This window comes from Arachis hypogaea, chromosome 13 (genome assembly GCF_003086295.3).
Source record: "Arachis hypogaea cultivar Tifrunner chromosome 13, arahy.Tifrunner.gnm2.J5K5, whole genome shotgun sequence".
NCBI lineage: Eukaryota > Viridiplantae > Streptophyta > Magnoliopsida > Fabales > Fabaceae > Arachis > Arachis hypogaea.
In genome coordinates, this window is record NC_092048.1 from 61,691,078 (window position 1) to 61,713,815 (window position 22,738).

The window sequence follows — 22,738 nt, forward strand, 5'->3', positions numbered from 1 at the left end:
TCTTGCATGCATCATGTGTTTTGATTCATAATCTTCATGTTTTGCGTCTTTTTGTTGTTTTTCTCTTTCATCATTAAAAATTCAAAAATAAAAAAATATCTTTCCCTTTTTCTTCTCATCAAATTCAAAATTTGAGTTGACTTTTTCAAAAATTTTTTAAAATCTTGTCATTTCTTATGAGTCAAATCAAATTTTCAATTTAAAAATCCTATCTTTTTCAAAAAATCAAATCTTTTTCATTTTTCTTTTATGATTTTCGAAAACTTCAAATTGATTTTCAAAATCTTTTTCTTTCATATTTTCAAAAATTAATGCTAACAATTAATGTGATTGATTCAAAATTTTTAAGTTTGTTACTTGCCTAGTAAGAAAGGTTCAATCTTTAAACTCTAGACTCATCTTTTTAGTTTCTTGTTAGTCAAGTAATCAACTTTAATTTCAAAATCAAATCTTTTTAAATTTCTTTTTCAAATCTTTTTCAAAATAAGTTTCAATCACATCTTTTCAAAATCAATTTCAAAATCCTTTCTAACTTCTTTTCTAACCTCTTATCTTTTCAAAAATTGATTTTCAAATCCTTTTCAAACTAATCCTATCTTTTTGTTTGATTCTTATCTTTTTTCAAAACTACCTAACTAATTCTATCTCTAATTTTCGAAAATCACCTTCATCTTTTTCAAAATTCCTTTTTAAATTATTGTTTTAAATTTAATTTAATTTGATTTAATTTTTCCTTTCTTAATTTTTGAATTTTTAATTTTAATTCTAATTTAAAAACAAAAATACTTTTATTTTATTTTATCTAATTTTCAAAAATTCTTCTCTCTCACCCCTTCTAATTATTTATTTATCTACTAACACTACTCTTCTTCTTAAAAATTCGAACCCTCTCCCTCTTTCTGTGTTCGAATTTCTTTTCTTCGTCTACTCACATAAAGGAATCTCTGTACTGTGACATAGAGGATTCCTCTTCTTTTCTGTTTTCTTCTTTTTCATATGAGCAGGAACAAGGATAAGAACATTCTTGTTGAAGCTGATCCTGAACCTGAAAGAACTCTGAAGAGGAAGCTAAGAGAAGCTAAAGCACAACTCTCTAGAGAAAATCTGACAGAAATTTTCGAAAAAGAAGGAGACATGGCCGAAAATAATAACAATGCAAGGAAGATGCTTGGTGACTTTACTGCACCAAATTCCAATTTACATGGAAGAAGCATCTCAATCCCTGCCATTGGAGCAAACAATTTTGAGCTGAAACCTCAATTAGTTTCTTTGATGCAACAAAACTACAAGTTTCATGAACTTCCATCAGAAGATCCTTTTCAGTTTTTAACTGAATTCTTGCAAATCTGTGATACTGTTAAGACCAATGGGGTTGATCCCGAGGTCTACAGGCTTATGCTTTTCCCGTTTGCTATAAGAGACAGAGCTAGAATATGGTTGGACTCCCAACCTAAAGACAGCCTGAACTCTTGGGATAAGCTGGTCACGGCTTTCTTAGCCAAGTTCTTTCCTCCTCAAAAGCTTAGTAAGCTTAGAGTGGATGTTCAAACCTTCAAACAGAAGGAAGGTGAATCCCTCTATGAAGCTTGGGAGAGATACAAGGAACTGACCAAAAAGTGTCCTTCTGACATGCTTTCAGAATGGACCATCCTGGATATATTCTATGATGGTCTGTCTGAATTATCAAAGATGTCATTGGACCATTCTGCAGGTGGATCCATTCACCTAAAGAAAACGCCTGCAGAAGCTCAAGAACTTATTGACATGGTTGCAAATAACCAGTTCATGTAAACTTCTGAAAGGAATCCTGTGAGTAATGGGACGCCTCAGAGGAAGGGAATTCTTGAAATTGATACTCTGAATGCCATATTGGCTCAGAATAAATTATTGACTCAGCAAGTCAATATGATCTCTCAGAGTCTGAATGGATTGAAGGAATCATCCAATAGTACTAAAGAGGCATCTTCTGAAGAAGAAGCTTATGATCCTGAGAACCCTGCAATAGCAGAGGTGAATTACATGGGTAAACCCTATGGAAATACCTATAATCTCTCATGGAGAAATCATCCAAATTTCTCATGGAAGGATCAACAAAAGCCTCAACAAGGCTTTAATAATGGTGGAAGAAACAGGTTTAGCAATAGCAAGCCTTTTCCATCATCCACTCAACAACAGACAGAGAATTCTGAGCAGAATTCATCTAGCTTAGCAAATATAGTCTCTGATCTATCTAAGGCCACTGTAAGTTTCATGAATGAAACAGGGTCCTCCATTAGAAATTTGGAGGCACAAGTGGACCAGCTGAGTAAAAGAGTCACTGAAACTCCTCCTAGTACTCTCCCAAGCAATACAGAAGAAAATCCAAAGAGAGAGTGCAAGGCCATTGATTTGACCATCATGGCTGAACCTACAAGGGAAGAGGAGGACGTGAATCCTAGTGAGAAAGACCTCCTGGGACGTCCAGTGACCAATAAAGAGTTTCCCTTTGAGGAACCAAAGGAATCTGAGGCTTATCTAGAGACCATAGAGATTCTATTGAACCTCCTTCTGCCCTTCATGAGCTTTGATGAGTATTCTTCCTCTGAAAAGGATGAAGAAATTACTGAAGAGCAAGTTGCTAAGTACCTTGGTGCAATCATGAAGCTGAATGCCAAATTATTTGGTAATGAGACTTGGGAAGATGAACCTCCCTTGCTCACCAATGAACTGAATGCATTGGATAGGCAGAAATTACCTCAAAAGAAATAGGATCCTGGCAAATTCTTAATACCCTGTACTATAGGCACCATGACCTTTGAGAAGGCTCTGTGTGACCTGGGGTCAGGAATAAACTTAATGCCACTCTCTATAATGGAGAAACTTGGGATCTTTGAGGTGCAAGCTGCCAGAATCTCATTAGAGATGGCAGACAACCCAAGAAAACAGGCTTATGGACAAGTAGAGGACGTGTTAGTAAAGGTTAAAGGCCTTTACATCCCTGCTGATTTCATAATCCTAGACACTAGGAAGGAAGAGGATGAATCCATCATCCTTGGAAGACCCTTCCTAGCCACAGCAAGAGCTGTGATTGATGTGGACAGAGGAGAGTTAGTCCTTCAACTGAATGAGGACAACCTTGTGTTTAAAACTCAAGGTTCTCCCTCTGTAACCATGGAGAGGAAGCATGAAAAGCTTCTCTCACTGCAGAGTCAACCAAAGCCCCCACAGTCAAACTCTAAGTTTGGTGTTGGGAGGCCACAACCAAACTCTAAGTTTGGTGTTGAACCCCCACATTCAAACTCTAAGTTTGGTATTGGGAGGATCCAACCTTGCTCTGAACATCTGTGAGGCTCCATGAGAGCTCACTGTCAAGCTATTGACATTAAAGAAGCGCTTATTGGGAGGCAACCCAATGTTATCTAATTATATTTATTTATTTTCTATTGTTATTTTATGTTTTCTTTAGGTTGATGATCATGTGGAGTCACAAAAACTACTGAAAAATCAAAAACAGAATGAAAAACAGCATTAAAAATAGCACACCCTGGAGGAGAGCAGTCTGGCGTTTAACGCCAGAAACAAGCACCAAGCTGGCGTTTAACGCCAGAAACAAGCATCTGCCTGGCATTAAACACCATAAATAGGCTACATTTGGGCATTTTAACGCCAGAAATAAGCAGCAGTCTGGCGTTAAACGCCAGGATTGCACAGCAAGGGCGTTTTACACGCCTAATTGGAGCAGGGATGTTAAGTCCTTGACCCCACAGGATCCCCACATTTTCTTCTCTCCTCTTCACACCTTTTCATAACTTTTTCCCCAAATACCCTTCACCAATCACCTCAATCACTTTTTCCCATCACTTCTTCACCACTCACATCCATCCTCTCTTCCCCATAAACCCCACCTACCTTCAAATTTCAAACTAATTTCCCTCCCAAACCCAACCCTAATGGCCGAACCCTACACCCCCCTCACTCCTATATAAACCCCTCATTCCTTCTTCATTTTCACACAACAAAACTCTCTCTTCTTCCCCTTGGCCGAATACACCCCTCTCTCCCTCTCCTCCATTTCTCTTCTTCTTCTCCTTCTTTCTTTCTTCTTTTGCTCGGGGACGAGCAAACATTTTAAGTTTGGTGTGGTAAAAGCATAGCTTTTTGTTTTTCCATAACCATTAGTGGCACCTAAGGCCAGAGAAACCTCAAGAAAGAGGAAAGGGATGGCAATTGCTTCCACCTCTGAGTCATGGGAATTGGAGAGATTCATCTCAAAGGTCCATCAAGACAACTTCTATGAAGTTGTGGCCAAGAAGAAAGTGATCCCTGAGGTTCCTTTCAAGCTCAAAAAGAATGAGTATCCGGAGATCCGACTTGAGATCCAAAGAAGAGGTTGGGAAGGTCTCACCAACCCCATTCAACAAGTCGGGATCCTAATGGTTCAAGAGTTCTATGCAAATGCATGGATCACTAGGAACCATGATCAAAGTGTGAACCCGAATCCAAAGCATTGGCTTACCATGGTTCGGGGGAAATACTTAGATTTCAGTCCGAAAAATATAAGGCTGGCGTTCAACTTGCCAATGATGGAAGAGAATGCACGCCCCTACACAAGAAGGGTTAACTTTGATCAAAGGTTGGACCAAGTCCTCATAGACATATGTGAGGAAGGAGCTCAATGAAAAATTGACTCAAGAGGCAAGCCGGTTCAACTAAGACGGCATGACCTCAAACCAGTGGCTAGGGGATGGTTAGAGTTCATTCAACGCTCAATCATTCCTACTAGTAACCGGTCTGAAGTTACTATAGACCGAGCCATCATGATCCATAGTATCATAATTGGAGAGGAGGTGGAAGTTCATGAGATTATACCTCAAGAACTTTACAAGGTGGCTGACAAGTCCTCCACTCGGGCAAGGTTAGCCTTTCCTCACCTCATATGCCACTTCTACAATTCGGCTGGAATTGACATAGAGGGAGACATCCTCATTGAAGAGGACAAGCCCATCACTAAGAAAAGGATGGAGCAAATAAGAGATCATGGACCTCAGCAAGAGCATGAGGAAATTTCCCACCATGAAATCCCTGAGATGCCTCAGGGGATGCACTTTCCTCCACAAAACTATTGGGACTAAATCAATACTTCCCTAGGAGAATTAAGCTCCAACATGGGACAACTAAGGATGGAGCACCAAGAGCATTCCATCATCCTCCATGAAATTAGAGAAGATCAAAGAGCTATGAGGGAGGAGCAACAAAGACAAGGAAGAGACATAGAGGAGCTCAAAAGCACCATTGGTTCTTCAAGAAGAGGAAAACGCCACCCTCACTAAGGTGGACTCATTCCTTAATCTCTTTGTGTATTTATTTTCTATTTTCGGTTTCCATGCTTCATGTTTAATTATGTTTGTGTCTTTACTATATGATCATTAGTGTTTAAGTGTCTATGTGTTAAAGTTATAAATGTCCTATGAATCCATCACCTCTCTTAAATGAAAAATGTTTTAATTACAAAAGAACAAGAAGTACATGGTTTCGAATTCATCCTTGAAACTAGTTTAATTATTTTGATGTGGTGACAATACTTCTTTTTTTCTAAATGAATGCTTGAACAGTGCATATGTCTTTTGAAGTTGATGTTTATGAATGTTAAATATGTTGGCTCTTGAAAGAATGATGAAAGGGAGAAATGTTATTTGATAATCTGAAAAATCATAAAAATGATTCTTGAAGCAAGAAAAAGTAGTGAATACAAAAGCTTTCAGAAAAAAAAGAGAGAAAAGAAAAAAATGGCAAAAAAAAAAGAAAGAAAAAGCAAGCAGAAAAAGCCAAAAGCTCTTTAAACCAAAAGGCAAGAGCAAAAAGCCAATAGCCCTTAAAACCAAAAGGCAAGGGTAAATAAAAAGGATCCAAGGCTTTGAGAATTAGTGGATAGGAGGGCCTAAAGGAATAAAATCCTGGCCTAAGTGGCTAAACCAAGCTGTCCCTAACCACATGCTTGTGGCGTGAAGGTGTCAAGTGAAAACTTGAGACTGAGCGGTTAAAGTCAAGGTCCAAAGCAAAAAAAAAAGAGTGTGCTTAAGAACCCTGGACACCTCTAATTGGGGAATTTAGCAAAGCTGAGTCACAATCTAAAAAGGTTCACCCAGTTATGTGTCTATGGCATTTATGTATCCGGTGGTAATACTGGAAAATAAAGTGCTTAGGGCCACGGCCAAGACTCATAAAGTAGCTGTGTTCAAGAATCAACATACTGAACTAGGAGAATTAATAACACTATCTGAACTCTGAGTTCCTATAGATGCCAATCATTCTGAACTTCAATGGGTAAAGTGAAATGCCAAAACTATTCAAGAGGCAAAAAGCTACAAGTCCCGCTCATCTGATTGGAGCTAAGTTTCATTGATATTTTGGAATTTATAGTATATTCTCTTCTTTTTATCCTATTTGATTTTCAGTTGCTTGGGGACAAGCAACAATTTAAGTTTGGTGTTGTGATGAGCGGATAATTTATACGCTTTTTGGCATTATTTTTACATAGTTTTCAGTATAATTTAGTTAGTTTTTAGTATATTTTTATTAGTTTTTAAATAAAAATCACATTTCTGGACTTTACTATGAGTTTGTGTGTTTTTCTGTGATTTCAGGTATTTTCTGGCTGAAATTGAGGGACTTGAGCAAAAATCAGATTCAGAGGTTGAAGAAGGACTACAGATGCTGCTGGATTCTGACCTCCCTGCACTCTAATGAGCGGATAATTTATACGCTTTTTGGCATTGTTTTTAGTATACTTTTAGTAGGATCTAGTTACTTTTAGGGTTGTTTTTATTAGTTTTTATGTTAAATTCACATTTCTGGACTTTACTATGAGTTTGTGTGTTTTTCTGTGATTTCAGGTATTTTCTGGCTAAAATTGAGGGACTTGAGCAGAAATCAGATTCAGAGGTTGAAAAAGGACTGCTGATGTTGTTGGATTCTGACCTCCCTGCACTCAAAGTGGATTTTCTGGAGCTACAGAACTTAAAATGGCGCGCTTCCAATTGCTTTGGAAAGTAGACATCCAGGGCTTTCCAGAAATGTATAATAGTCCATACTTTGGCCAAGAATAGACGACGTAAACTGGCGTTCACTGCCAGCTTTCTACCCAAATCTGGCGTCCAGCGCCAGATAAGGAGCCAAAAACCAGAGCTGAACGCCCAAACTGGCACAAATACTGGCGTTCAACTCCAAGAAGAACCTCTACACGTGCAACACTCAGGCTCAACCCAAACACACACCAAGTGGGCCCAGGAAGTGGATTTATGCATCAATTACTTACTCATGTAAACCCTAGTAGCTAGTTTATTATAAATAGGACCTTTTACTATTGTATTAGGCATCTTTGGATTACCTTATGATCCTTTGATCACGTTTTAGGGGGCTGGCCATCTCGGCCATGCCTGGACCTTTACTTATGTATTTTCAACGGTAGAGTTTCTACACTCCATAGATTAAGGTGTGGAGCTCTGCTGTTCCTCAAAGATTAATGCAAAGTACTACTGTTTTCTATTCAATTCATCTTATTTCGCTTCTAAGATATCCATTCGCACCCAAGAACATGATGAAGGTGATGATTATGTGTGACGCTCATCATCCTTCTCCTTTATGAACGCGTGCCTGACAAACACTTCTGTTCTACATGAAATAAGCTAGAATGAGTATCTCTTAGATCTCCTAACCAGAATCTTCGTGGCGTAAGCTAGAATGATGGCGGCATTCAAGAGAATCCGGAAGGTCTAAACCTTGTCTGTGGTATTCCGAGTAGGATTCAATGATTGAATGACTGTGACGAGCTCCTAACTCGCGATTGCAGGGCGTTAGTGACAGACACAAAAGGATAGTAAATCCTATTCCAGCATGATCGAGAACCGACAGATGAATAGCCGTGCCGTGACAGGGTGCGTGAGCATATTATTCACTGAGAGGATAAGATGAAGCCATTGGCAAGGGTGATGCCTCCAGACGATTAGCCGTGCCGTGATAGGGCATTGGATCATTTTCCCGAGAGATGACCGAAAGTAGCCATTGACAGTGGTGATGTATCACATAAAGCCAGCCATGAAAAGGAGTAAGACTGATTGGATGAAGATAGCAGGAAAGCAGAGGTTCAGAGGAACGAAAAGCATCTCCATTCGCTTATCTGAAATTCCTACCAATGATTTACATAAGTACCTCTATCCCTATTCTATTATTTATTATTCGAAAACATCATTATCAATTTATATCTGCCTGACTGAGATTTGCAAGGTGACCATAGCTTGCTTCATACCGACAATCTCCGTGGGATTCGACCCTTACTCACGTAAGGTATTACTTGGACGACCCAGTGCACTTGCTGGTTAGTTGTATCGAAGTTGTGACAAATTATGAATGTGTAATCACGATTACGCGTACCAAGTTGCTCACGTGCCAGGAATAGTTTGAGCCTGGACATCACAATTTCGTGCACCAAGTTTTTGGCGCCGTTGCCGGGGATTGTTCGAGTTTGGACAACTGACGGTTCATCTTGTTGCTCAGATTAGGTAATTTTCTTTTTGTTTTCTTTTCAAAAAAAAATTTTTTATTCAGAATTTTTAAGAATGAATTCCAGTGTTTCATGAAGCATGTGAAGCCTGGCTGGCTGTAAAGCCATGTCTAAATTCTTTTGGACTGAGGCTTCCGAACCATCAGAGGTAAGTTACATACTTGATAAATGATGAGCAGCAATTTGTTATCAAGAGCAATATACTCTGGTGTTAAATGATGAAGCTTGGCTGGCCATTGGCCATGTCTAGTGTTTTGGACTGGAGTTTTCATTGAAAGCTTGGCTGGCTAGTGAGCCATGTCTAATTCCTGGACTGAAGCTTTAGACTAACATGGCAAGATTCCTGGAATTCATATTAAAAATTTTGGAATCCTTATTTCCCTTTTTCAAATTAATTTTCGAAAAAAAAAATCCAAAAAACATTTAGAAAATCAAAAAAATCAAAAATATTTTTGTGTTTCTTGTTTGAGTCTTGAGTCATGTTATAAGTTTGGTGTCAATTGCATATGCATCTTGCATTTTTTCGAAAATATCATGCATTCATAGTGTTCTTCATGATCTTCAAGTTGTTCTTGGTAAGTCTTCTTGTTTGATCTTGATGATTTTTTGTTTTGTGTCTTTTCATGTTTATCATATGCATTCTTGAATTCTTAGTGCGTAAGCATTAAAGAATTCTAAGTTTAGTGTCTTGCATGTTTTCTTTGCATTAAAAATTTTTCAAAATTGTGTCTATGATGTTCATCTTGACATTCAAAGTGTTCTTGGTGTTCATCTTGACATTCATAGCATTATTGCATGCATTCATTGTTTTGATCTAAAAATTTCATGCATTGCATATTTTTCATGTTTTTCATAAAAATTTCAAAAATCAAAAAATATCTTTCCTTTTTTTTCTCTCATCAAATTCGAAAATTTGGATTGACTTTTTCAAAAATTTTTAAAATCAAATTGTTTCTCATAAGTCAAATCAAATTTTCAATTTGAAAATCTTATCTTTTTTTTTTAAAAATCTTTTTCAAAAATCAAATCTTTTTCAAAATTCTTAGTTATTTTCGAAAATTCCAAAAATATTTTTCAAAAATCTTTTTCTTATTTTTATATAAAATTTTCGAAAATAACATAATCAATTAATGTTTTGATTCAAAAATTTCAAGTTTGTTACTTACTTGTTAAGAAAGATTCAAACTTTAAGTTCTAGAATCATATCTTGTGATTTCTTGTGAATCAAGTCATTAATTGTGATTTTAAAACTCAAATCTTTTTCAAAAACTAATTTCTATCAAATCTTTTCAAAAATATCTTCTTATCTTTTTCAAAAAAAATTTGATTTCAAAATATCTTCTCTAACTTCCTAACTTCTTATCTTTTCAAAATTGGTTTTCAAAATTTGTTTCAACTAACTAACTAACTTTTTGTTTGTTTCTTAACTTTTTCAAAACTACCTAACTAACTCTCTCTCTCTCATTTTCGAAAATATCTTCCCCCTTTTTTTCAAAATTTCTTTTTAATTTATTAATTATTTTAATTTTTAAATCTTAATTTTCGAAAATTACTAACATTTTTCAAAAACTATTTTCGAAAATCACTAACTCTTTTTCAAAAATTATTTTCGAAAATTCTCCCTCTCCCATCTTATTCTATTTATTTATTCATCTACTAACATCTCATCTCACATCTCAACCCTCCTCACAGTTGTGTTTCTTCCATTACATTACATTCTTTGTCTCCCCCTCTTCTTCTACTCACACAGGGATCCCTATACTGTGGTATAAAGGATCTCTATTATTATTATTATTTTTCTGTGCCCTCTTCTTTGTCATATGAGCAGGAGCAAGGATAAGAACATTCTTGTGGAAGCAGATCCAGAACCTGAAAGGACTCTGAAGAGAAAATTAAGAGAAGCTAAAATACAACAATCCAGAGATAACCTTTCAGAAATTTTCGAACAGGAAAAGGAGATGGCAGCCGAAAATAATAATAATGTAAGGAAGATGCTTGGTGACTTTACTGCACCTAATTCCAATTTACATGGAAGAAGCATCTCCATTCCGGCCATTGGAGCAAACAACTTTGAGCTGAAACCTCAATTAGTTTCTCTGATGCAGCAGAACTGCAAGTTTCATGGACTTCCATCTGAAGATCCTTTTCAGTTCTTAACTGAATTCTTGCAGATATGTGATACTGTTAAGACTAATGGAGTAGATCCTGAAGTCTACAGGCTCATGCTTTTCCCTTTTGCTGTAAGAGACAGAGCTAGATTATGGTTGGATTCTCAACCCAAAGACAGCCTGAACTCTTGGGATAAGCTGGTCACGGCTTTCTTAGCCAAGTACTTTCCTCCTCAAAAGCTGAGCAAGCTTAGAGCTGATGTTTAAACCTTCAGACAGAAAGAAGGTGAATCCCTCTATGAAGATTGGGAAAGATACAAACAGTTGATCAAAAAGTGTCCTTCTGACATGCTTTCAGAATGGACCATCCTGGATATATTCTATGATGGTTTATCTGAGCTATCAAAGATGTCACTGGACACTTCTGCAGGTGGATCCATTCACCTAAAGAAAACGCCTGCAGAAGCTCAAGAACTCATTGACATGGTTGCTAATAACCAGCTCATGTACACTTCTGAAAGGAATCTTGTGAGCAATGGGACGCCTATGAAGAAGGGAGTTCTTGAAGTTGATACTCTGAATGCCATATTGGCTCAGAATAAAATATTGACTCAGCAAGTCAATATGATCTCTCAGAGTCTGCATGGAATGCAAGCTGCATCCAACAGTACTCAAGAGGCATCTTCTGAAGAAGAAGCCTATGATCCTGAGAACCCTGCAATAGCAGAGGTAAATTACTTAGGTGAACCTTATGGAAACACCTATAACTCAACATGGAGAAATCATCCAAATTTCTCATGGAAGGATCAAAAGCCTCAACAAGGCTTTAATAATGGTGGAAGAAACAGGTCTAACAATATTAAACCTTTTCCATCATCCACTCAGCAACAGACAGAGAACTCTGAACAAAATGCTTCTAATTTAGCAAATTTAGTCTCTGATCTATCTAAGGCCACTGTGAGTTTCATGAATGAAACAAGGTCTTCCATTAGAAATCTGGAAGCACAAGTGGGCCAGCTGAGTAAAAGGATCACTGAAATCCCTCCCAGTACTCTCCCAAGCAATACAGAAGAGAATCCAAAAGGAGAGTGCAAGGCCATTGACATAAGCGCCATGGCCGAACCTGTGAGGAGAGGAGAGGACGTGAATCCCAAGGAGGAAGACCTCCTGGGACGTCCAGTGATCAATAAGGAGCTTCCCTCTGAGGAACCAAAGGACTCTGAGGCTCATCTAGAGACCATAGAGATCCCATTGAACCTCCTTATGCCCTTCATGAGCTCTGATGAGTATTCCTCCTCTGAAGAGAATGAGGATGTTACTAAAGAGCAAACTGCCAAGTTTCTTGGTGCAATCATGAAGCTGAATGCCAAATTATTTGGCATTGATACTTGGGAAGTTGAACCTCCCTTGTTCATCAATGAACTAAGTGATCTGGATCAACTGACATTGCCTCAGAAAAGACAGGATCCTGGAAAGTTCATAATACCCTGTACCATAGGCACCATGATCTTTAAGGCCCTGTGTGACCTTGGTTCAGGGATAAACCTCATGCCCCTCTCTGTAATAGAGAAACTGGGAATCTATAGGGTGCAAGCTGCTAGAATCTCATTTGAAATGGCAGACAACTCAAGAAAACAGGCTTATGGACAAGTAGAGGATGTGCTAGTAAAGGTTGAGGGCCTTTACATCCCTACTGATTTCATAGTCCTAGATACTGGAAAGGAAGAGGATGAATCCATCATCCTAGGAAGACCTTTCCTGGCCACAGCAAGAGCTGTGATTGATGTTGACAGAGGTGAAATAGTCCTTCAATGGAATGAGGACTCCCTTGTGTTTAAAACTCAAGGATCTCCCTCTACAACCATGGAGAGGAAGCAGAAAAAGCTTCTCTCAAAGCAGAGTCAACCAGAGCCCCCACAGTCAAACTCTATGTTTGGTGTTGGGAGGCCACAACCAAACTCTAAGTTTGGTGTTGAACTCCCATATCCAAACTCTAAGTTTGGTGTTGGAGAGTCTCAACAAAGCTCTGCACATCTGTGAGGCTCCATGAGAGCCCACTGTCAAGCTATTGACATTAAAGAAGCGCTTGTTGGGAGGCAACCCAATGTTTATCTAATTCTTATTTTTATTGTTTTTCGTGTTTTCTTAGGTTCATGATCATGTGGAGTCACAAAATAAATATAAAAATTGAAAACGGAATCAAAAACAGCAGAAGAAAAATCACACCCTGGAGGAGCATCTGCCTGGCGTTCAAACGCCAGAACAGAGCATGGTTCTGGCGCTGAACGCCCAGAATGGGCAACATCCTGGCGCTGAACGCCCAGAACAAGCATGGTTCTGGCGTTCAACGCCAGAAATGGCAGCAAATGGGCGTTGAACGCCCAAAATGGGCACCAACCTGGCGCTGAACGCCCAGAGTTGTGTGCAAGGGCATTTTACATGCCTAAATTGGTGCAGGGATGTAAATGCCTTGACACCTCAGGATCTGTGGACCCCACAAGATCCCCACCTACCTCATCATCTCTCTTTCCATTCATGATCATCCCTTCTGTTTTCCATTTACCACTCACATCCATACACCCACTACCTTCAAAATTCAACATCTCTCTCCCACCCAACCCCACCCATATGGCTGAATACACACATCCATCCATCTCCTCCATATCTTCTTCTTCTTCTTCTATTCTTTCTTCTTTTTGCTCGAGGGCGTGCAACATTCTAAGTTTGGTGTGGTAAAAGCATAGCTTTTTTGTTTTTTTCCATAACCATTGATGGCACCTAAGGCCAGAGAAACCTCTAGAAAGAGGAAAGGGAAGACAAAAGCTTCCATTAAGGGTCTATAGCTCAGTGGTAGAACATTTGACTGCAAATCAAGAGATCCCTGAGATACCTCAGGGGATACATTTTCTTCCACACAATTATTGGAAGCAACTAAGGGTGGAACATCAAGAGCACTCCATCATCCTTCATGAAATCAGAGAAGATCTAAAAGCAATGAGGGAGGAGCAACAAAGACAAGGAAGAGACATAGAAGAGCTCAAGGACATCATTGGTTCCTCAAGAAGGACACGCCACGATCATTAAGGTGGATTCATTCCTTGTTCTTATTTCTTCTGTTTTTCATTTTCTATGTTATGTGCTTATCTATGTTTGTGTCTTCATTACATGATCATTAGTAGTTAGTAACTTTGTCTTAAAGTTATGAATGTCCTATGAATCCATCACCTCTCTTAAATGAAAAATGTTTTAATTCAAAAGAACAAGAAGTACATGAGTTTCGAATTTATCCTTGAACTTAGCTTAATTATATTGATGTGGTGACAATGCTTCTTGTTTTCTGAATGTATGCTTGAACAGTGCATATGTCTTTTGAAGTTGTTGTTTAAGAATGTTAAATATGTTGGCTCTTGAAAGAATGATGACTAGGAGACATGTTATTTGATAATCTGAAAAATCATAAAAATGATTCTTGAAGCAAGAAAAAGCAGCAAAGAACAAAGCTTGCAGAAAAAAAAAGAAAAAAAAAGGGGCAAAAAAAATAGAAAAAAAATAGAAAGAAAAAAAAAGCAAGCAGAAAAAGCCAATAACCCTTAAAACCAAAAGGCAAGGGCAAATAAAAAGGATCCCAAGGCTTTGAGCATCAGTGGATAGGAGGGCCTAAAGGAATAAAATCCTAGTCTAAGCGGCTAAACCAAGCTGTCCCTAACCATGTGCTTGTGGCGTGTAGGTGTCAAGTGAAAACTTGAGACTGAGCGGTTAAAGTCAAGGTCCAAAGCAAAAAAAAAAAAAAGAGTGTGCTTAAGAACCCTGGACACCTCTAATTGGGGACTTTAGCAAAGCTGAGTCACAATCTGAAAAGGTTCACCCAATTATGTGTATGTGGCATTTATGTATCCAGTGGTAATACTGGAAAACAAAGTGCTTAGGGCCACGGCCAAGACTCATAAAGAAGCTGTGTTCAAGAATCATCATACTGAACTAGGAGAATCAATAACACTATTCGAAATCTGAAGTTCCTATAGATGCCAATCATTCTGAACCTCAATGGATAAAGTGAGATGCCAAAACTGTTCAAGAGGCAAAAAGCTATAAGTCCCGCTCATATGATTGAAGCTCTGTTTCATTGATGGTTTGGAATTTATAGTATATTCTCTTCTTTTTATCCTATTTGATTTTTAGTTGCTTGGGGACAAGCAACAATTTAAGTTTGGTGTTGTGATGAGCGGATAATTTATACGCTTTTTGGCATTGTTTTTAGTATGCTTTTAGTAGGATCTAGTTACTTTTAGGGATGTTTTTATTAGTTTTTATGTTAAATTCACATTTCTAGACTTTACTATGAGTTTGTGTGTTTTTCTGTGATTTCAGGTATTTTCTGGCTGAAATTGAGGGACTTGAGCAGAAATCAGATTCAGAGGTTGAAAAAGGACTGCTGATGCTGTTGGATTCTGACCTCCCTGCACTCAAAGTTGATTTTCTGGAGCTACAGAACTTGAAATGGCGCGCTTCCAATTGCTTTGGAAAGTAGACATCTAGGGCTTTCCAATCTCAGCCATGCCTGGACCTTCACTTATGTATTTTCAACGGTAGAGTTTCTACACTCCATAGATTAAGGTGTGGAGCTCTGCTGTTCCTCAAAGATTAATGCAAAGTACTACTGTTTTCTATTCAATTCATCTTATTTCGCTTCTAAGATATCCATTCGCACCCAAGAACGTGATGAAGGTGATGATTATGTGTGACGCTCATCATCCTTCTCCTTTATGAACGCGTGCCTGACAAACACTTCTGTTCTACATGAAATAAGCTAGAATGAGTATCTCTTAGATCTCCTAACCAGAATCTTCGTGGCGTAAGCTAGAATGATGGCGGCATTCAAGAGAATCCAGAAGGTCTAAACCTTGTCTGTGGTATTCCGAGTAGGATTCAATGATTGAATGACTGTGACGAGCTCCTAACTCGCGATTGCAGGGCGTTAGTGACAGACACAAAAGGATAGTAAATCCTATTCCAGCATGATCGAGAACCGACAGATGAATAGCCGTGCCGTGACAGGGTGCGTGAGCATATTATTCACTGAGAGGATAAGATGAAGCCATTGGCAAGGGTGATGCCTCCAGACGATTAGCCGTGCCGTGACAGGGCATTGGATCATTTTCCCGAGAGATGACCGAAAGTAGCCATTGACAGTGGTGATGTATCACATAAAGCTAGCCATGGAAAGGAGTAAGACTGATTGGATGAAGATAGCAGGAAAGCAGAGGTTCAGAGGAACGAAAAGCATCTCCATTCGCTTATCTGAAATTCCTACCAATGATTTACATAAGTACCTCTATCCCTATTCTATTATTTATTATTCGAAAACATCATTATCAATTTATATCTGCCTGACTGAGATTTGCAAGGTGACCATAGCTTGCTTCATACCGACAATCTCCGTGGGATTCGACCCTTACTCACGTAAGGAATTACTTGGACGACCCAGTGCACTTGCTGGTTAGTTGTATCGAAGTTGTGACAAATTATGAATGTGTAATCACGATTACGCGTACCAAGTTGCTCACGTGCCAGGAATAGTTTGAGCCTGGACATCACAATTTCGTGCACCACACTCAAAGTGGATTTTCTGGAGCTACAGAACTCCAAATGGCACGCTCTCAATTGCATTGGAAATTAGACATCCAGGGCTTTCCAACAATATATAATAGTTCATACTTTGCCCGAGTTTAGACAACGCAAACTGGTGTTCAACGCCAGAAATAGGATACAAACTGGCGTTCAACTCCAAGAGAAGCCTCTACATGTGTAAAGCTCAATGCTCAGCCCAAGCACACACCAAGTGGGCCCCAGAAGTAGATTTCTGCATCAATTATCCATTTCTGTAAACCCTAGTAACTAGTTTAGTATAAATAGGACTTTTTACTATTGTATTTACGTCTTTGGATCATCTTTGGATTATCTTTTGATCCTTTGATCATGTTAAGGGGGCTGGCCTCTCGGCCATGCCTGGACCTTCATCACTTATGTATTTTCAACGGTAGAGTTTCTACACACCATAGATTAAGGTGTGGAGCTCTGCTGTTCCTCATGAATTAATACAAAGTACTATTGTTTTTCTATTCAACTCAAGCTTATTCCGATTCTAAGATATTCATTCGCACCTCAATATGAATGTGATGATCATGATAGTCATCATCATTTCCAACCTATGAACGTGTGCCTGACAACCACTTCCGTTCTACCTTAGATTGAATGAGTATCTCTGGGATTCCTTAATCAGAATCTTTGTGGTATAAGTTAGAATCCATGGACGACCATTCTTAAGATCCAAAAAGTCTAAACCTTGTCTGTGGTATTCCAAGTAGGATCTAGGAAGGGATGGCTGCGATGAGCTTCAAACTCGCGAGTGCTGGGCGTAGTGACAGACGCAAAAGGATCAATGGATCCTATTCCAGTTTGATCGAGAACCAACAGATGATTAGCCATGCAGTGACAGCGCATTGGACCATTTTCACTGAGAGGACAGGATGTAGCCATTGACAACGGTGATGCCTAACATATAGCTTTCCATAGAAAGGAATATGAATGATTAGATGAAGCCAACAGGAAAGCAGAGATTTAGGAGGAACGAAAGCATCTTCATACGCTTATCTGAAATTCTCACCAATGAATTACATAAGTATCTCTATCTTTAAATTTATGTTTTATTTATATTTTAATTATTAAATCTCCATAACCATATGAATCTGCCTGACTGAGATTTGCAAGATGAACATAGCTTGCTTCAAGCCGACAATCTCCGTGGGATCGACCCTTACTCACGTAAGGTTTATTACTTGGACGACCCAGTGCACTTGCTGGTTAGTTGTGCGAAGTTGTGACAAAGAACTAAGATTATGAACGTGCGTATTGAGTTTTTAGCACCGTTACCGAGGAATGGAACCGTCACGATTTCTGCGCACCAAGCACCTTAGAGACATTCCCCCCGGATCGTGTTCATGCACGGAGGACCGTGCAACGCTTAAGTGTGGGGGAGAATTCGTCACTCTTGGGGAGTAAATTTTCTCTTCCAAACACCTTGCATTTTAATTTTTGATTTCTTCTTATATTATGTTTCTTGTAGATATTTAGAGTGTTTTTTATTGTTGCATTGCATTTTCTTCATAGTTTATAACTATTGCATTTTGCATCTTTTTCATGGTATATATCTTATAGATAGAAGTTGTGATTGGATGATGTGAATAGCATATACCTAGTTATCTTGATCCTAATTGTTCATGTTAATTTTTTTGCAATGTTGAAAATTAGGAAAAGAGCTAGGAAATTTTGAAAAATTTTGCATCCATCACAACATACATACATATAGAGAATAATTTTGGTGAAAAACAACAAAGATTTCCAAGAATTTTATTTCAAGGGTATTCTATTGAATTGATTGAGAGAATTGTTTCAAACTTGCTTGAATGATTTTTATGGAATATAGAAGAGTAAAGAACAAATACCTTGTGAGTTTTTGGGCTTATATCGAGTGGTTACACCTTTTAACCACTAATTTTGTTCATTGTGTGATATATCTCTTCTATAATTGTAATCTTGGTTTTGCTTGATTCTTTATTTCCAATGATTGATGTTTTGAATTGCATTGAGCATGATTGAGGCCATCTTTGTTTAAAATCTCACTTTACCCATATAGCCTACCCTTTGTAACTACCATTGTTAACTGGTGCGGAATTTCTAACCACAAACTAACCGGCAAGTGCACCGGGTCATACCAAGTAATACCTCAGGTGAGTGAGGGTCGATCCCACGAGGATTGATGGGCTAAGCAACAATGGTTAATTGATTTATTTAGTTAGGCAAAAAGAAAATAGTTTTTAAAAGTTCAAAGACATTAAACAATAGCAAGAATATTAAAGAAAGGCAAGAAAATAAGTTGGGAATAAAGTATTGAGAAAGCAGTTAAGGCTTCAGAGTTATCTATTTTCTGGATTGACTTTTCTTATTAATTTCTTTTAATCATGCAAGATTCAATTTATGGCAACTATATATGACTAGACCCTAATTCCTTAGACCTTTCTAGTCTCCTCTAAAATTCATCAACAGCCAATTCCTTGGTCAATTAATTCCAATTAGGGGGTGAAGTTCAATTCTAGTTATATGCCACAAAAATCCTAATTATCCAAATATAAGAGGATTATATGTCACGTATCCCGTTAAATCCAGATAATTAAAATTTAGGAGAATATGTTTTCAAGTTGTTGTTCAAGTAAAGAGCTTTTCCAAGTTATACAAGAACTCAATTAGAAAGAGGGTCATACTTCCGTTCCACCCAAATTCATAAAATAAAGAACAAAAACAATTCTTGAAATATAAAGCAAGTCATGAATTAAAATAGAAAAACAATAAAATCAATCCATACAATAGACAAAGCTCCTAACCTTAACAGTGGAGGTTTAGTTGCTCATGGTTTAGAGAGAAAAATAAGGATTCTGATAAAATGTATTTTGGTAGTCTGGAATGGAATCCCCTGTGGAATAGTTCCAATCCCCTTTTATATATAATCCTAATTAATTTAAAATCTATCTTCTAAAACTAAAATAATATCTTTTCATCTTCTTAAAATAAAAATTAAAGGTTAAATCAGAATTAATTAAAGTGATCAGCATTTCTTCAATTGATGGATGGGGACCACTTGTTTCGTCCATTCTGTAGCTTCTAATCTGTATTTTCTGGGCTGGAAACTGGGTCAAAACAGCCCAGAAATCGCCCCCATCATTTTTCTGCATTTTCTACACGTGGTGCATGTCACGCGTACGCGTCAGTCACGCGCACGTGTCGCTGTGCAACTTAGCTTTTCACGCGTGCGCGTACCTGTCATCTCCTTTAATTCATGTGCTGCAGAAACTCCATCAAATCCAGCCGAATGCTACCTAAAATAAACAGAATTGCACAAGACTCAAAGTAGCATCCATAGTGGCTAAAATATAATTAATTCTTGATTAAACTCAATAAATTAAATGCAAATTCACTAGGAAAAGATAGGAAAGGTGCTCACGCATCACAACACCAAACTTGAATTGTTGCTTGTCCTTAAGCAACCAAAATAATATAGACTTAGGATTGTGAATTTGCATGAGAATAAGAGTTTAATTAAGCTCATGTCTCTTCTTATAGTGGGGTTTACAACTGTAATCCTGAATAGGTTTGGCATCTCACTCTCCTTTGAATCAGAAGGATGTCACTATCATTCGAAATTAGAATCCGGAAAATATTACGAATTCTCTGATCTTTTGTAACTCAATTTAACCTTTGAACACAGCAATTTCTCTTTTGATTTTCTTTTCCATGGTGCTTTGCACCTTGAGCCTAGCCGTGACTTTAAATGTTTCATCTCAAGGTTTACTTGACACAGAAACACCACAAGCACTTAACTGGGGAACTCTCTTTAAGTTCTAAGATATTTTTTTTTTCAGTTACTCCCAGACAGTGGTGCTCAAAGCCTTTGGCGTACTCTGTTAAATGCAATTGATCTCGACTCTAAATGTTTTGTCTCAAGGATTACTTGACACAAGAACACCACAAGCATGTGACTAGGGAAATAACTCTTTGAGCTTTTAATCTTGTCTGACCTCCCTAGTCATTAATGCTCAAAGCCTTGGACCTTGCTTTTATTTTTCTTTGCTGTTTCTTTTGCTTCAAGGATTAAACTTTCATTAAATTCAAAGAAGTCATAATAGTTCTCTAAATTCCTGTTCCTTATACATTAACATTCTTTGATTTAGATTTAAATATGCACTGTTCATGTCATGCATTCAGAGTTACAGAAAATACCACCACATTTAAGTGAATAAAACTACTCTTCAATATAAACTCAATTTCTCATGAATTACATCCCCTTTTTCTCTTTCTTTTTCATTTCAAGCTTAGTGGGAAATACATGAGACATCTTTCAGAATTAAAGCAACTAACAGAAAACTAAAATAGAATCTAGGAATCTAACTAATAAAGGATCATGCAATAAACAAAGCAAAAATACCAGAAAACCAGAACATAACATAGTAAAAGTGGGAAGGAATATAGAATGAAAGGAACTCAACCACCTTAGTTATCCTAGTGGTCATTTTATTCTTCAGGTTGTGCTCCTCTGTGAAGATGATTCGCCTCCCTTTGGTACCATAAAATTAGACAGCAAAGCTATAAGCGAAGCGTAAACCCCAAACTTAAAGGTTTGCTTGTCCTCAAGCAAAGAAGAACTGAAAACAAAAACAAAGAGTATGAGGAAAGAAGAATAAAAGGATAAAAGAACAAGAGAGAATTAGGATTTGGGAGAGAGAAAGAATTAAAATTAAAACTGAGCGGCGTAGGCGACGCGTACGCGTACAACATGCGTACGCGTGGAGCGCGAAAATTTCATAATGACGCGTGAGCGTCAGGCACGCGTACGCGTGCCCATGATTTGTGCGAATCGCGCGAAGGCAGCCGTGTGCATGCGTAACTCTCTGTTCACGTGGCTGGGGAACTAAAATTCTCATACGACGCATACGCGTCATGCACGCGCACGCGTGGTGGCCGTTTGTGCAAAGGGCGCGCACGCGTCAGTACGCGTGATTAAGTTTTGTGCTTCTAGCGCATTTCCAGCCCCAAGCCAGCACAACTCTCTGCCCAAACACTCATTTACGCCGATTTTTAAGGTCACGCGTATGCGTTAGTGACGCGCACGCGTGGATGGTTAAAAGTGCAAACAACGAGTACGTGTGAGTTACGCGTGCGCATGGGATTGTTTGTGCGAAAGGCATAGTTCCAGCACCACTCCTGCTCAACTCTCTGTTCATAATTTTTTTCACGCACATACATATGACGCGGACGCGTCAGCGACGCTTGCGCGTCGTGTGCACTTTTTTTTCCGAAGTGTTCGGTTCCTATTCTAAAATAGCTGCATGATCAAAACACATGTAAAACGAAGAAAAATAGTAAAAACTCAATAAAAATCAAATAAATAAGAAAATCATTACTACGAAAAATAACTAAGGATACGAAATTATCGGGTTGCCTCCCAACAAGCGCTTCTTTACCGTCATTAGCTTGACGGTCAGCTCCTCTAAGGAGGAGGATCATAGGGGCTCAGCTCTTCACCCCTTACTTTGAACTTCTTTCCTGTGTCTCCATAAATTAGCTCAATATGCTCCAGAGAGAGGATTCTGTTTACTGTATAAATCCACACTGGTTTACTAGTCAACACCACTTTCATTCCTGGGGAGAAACCTTCAGTGGGGATCTGTTTGTTTCTCCATCCCCTGGGTATTTTCTTCTTTTTGGGAACCTCCTCCTTGGTGGATGATGCATTTCCAACACCAAACTTAGGTTTGATGTCAGGAGGAATTTTATTGATTGTCACCAAAGGAGGTTTGAGCTGTAGATTTTGCTGTCCGTCATCAGGGGGTTGTTGAAGGTTTGGATCAATAAGCTCAGTCTGCATGCACCTCTCTTTTTCACCTGCTAAATGTATATCTTTGAAGACATGAAAGACCAGTTGCTCATTATGCACTCTAAGCACTAATTCACCTTCTTCTACATCAATTATAGCTCTTCTAATGGCTAGGAATGGTCTTCCTAGAATTATAGAGGCATTCTCATCCTCCCCTGTGTCAAGAATTACAAAATCTGCTAGGAGGAAGAACTTACCCACTTTGACCAAGATATTCTCCACCAATCTGTATGCAGCCTTCATAGATTTGTCTGCCATCTGTAATGCTATCTTTGTGGGTTGTGCCTCTTAGATTTGCAGCTTCTTCATCACAGATAAGGGCATTAGATTTATGCTTGCCCCCAGATCACACAACGCTTTCTCAAAGGTTATTCTTCCAATGGTGCATGGAATTTGAAAGCTCCTTGGATCTGGCATCTTCCTTAGTAAGTTATTCTGAATGATGGCACTGCATTCTTTAGTCAAGACTATTGTCTCATTTCCCTTTAAAGGCTTCTTCTTTGACAATAGCTCCTTCATGAACTTGACATAAATAGGCATTTGCTCCAAAACCTCATCAAAAGGAATATTAATTTGTAACTTTTTGAAGACTTCCAAGAACTTTGA

General features: G+C 38.3%; 2 non-coding genes across 2 annotated transcripts; both read right to left on the reverse strand.

The window, feature by feature from the left end:
* Positions 1-1,527: 1,527 nt before the first annotated feature.
* Positions 1,528-1,635, reverse strand: LOC112739045 (small nucleolar RNA R71). The gene has a single exon (XR_003169985.1). It is a non-coding gene; the product is annotated as a small nucleolar RNA R71 (small nucleolar RNA).
* Positions 1,636-10,893: 9,258 nt separating this feature from the next.
* LOC112738942 (small nucleolar RNA R71) lies at positions 10,894-11,001 on the reverse strand. The gene has a single exon (XR_003169889.1). It is a non-coding gene; the product is annotated as a small nucleolar RNA R71 (small nucleolar RNA).
* Positions 11,002-22,738: the final 11,737 nt, after the last annotated feature.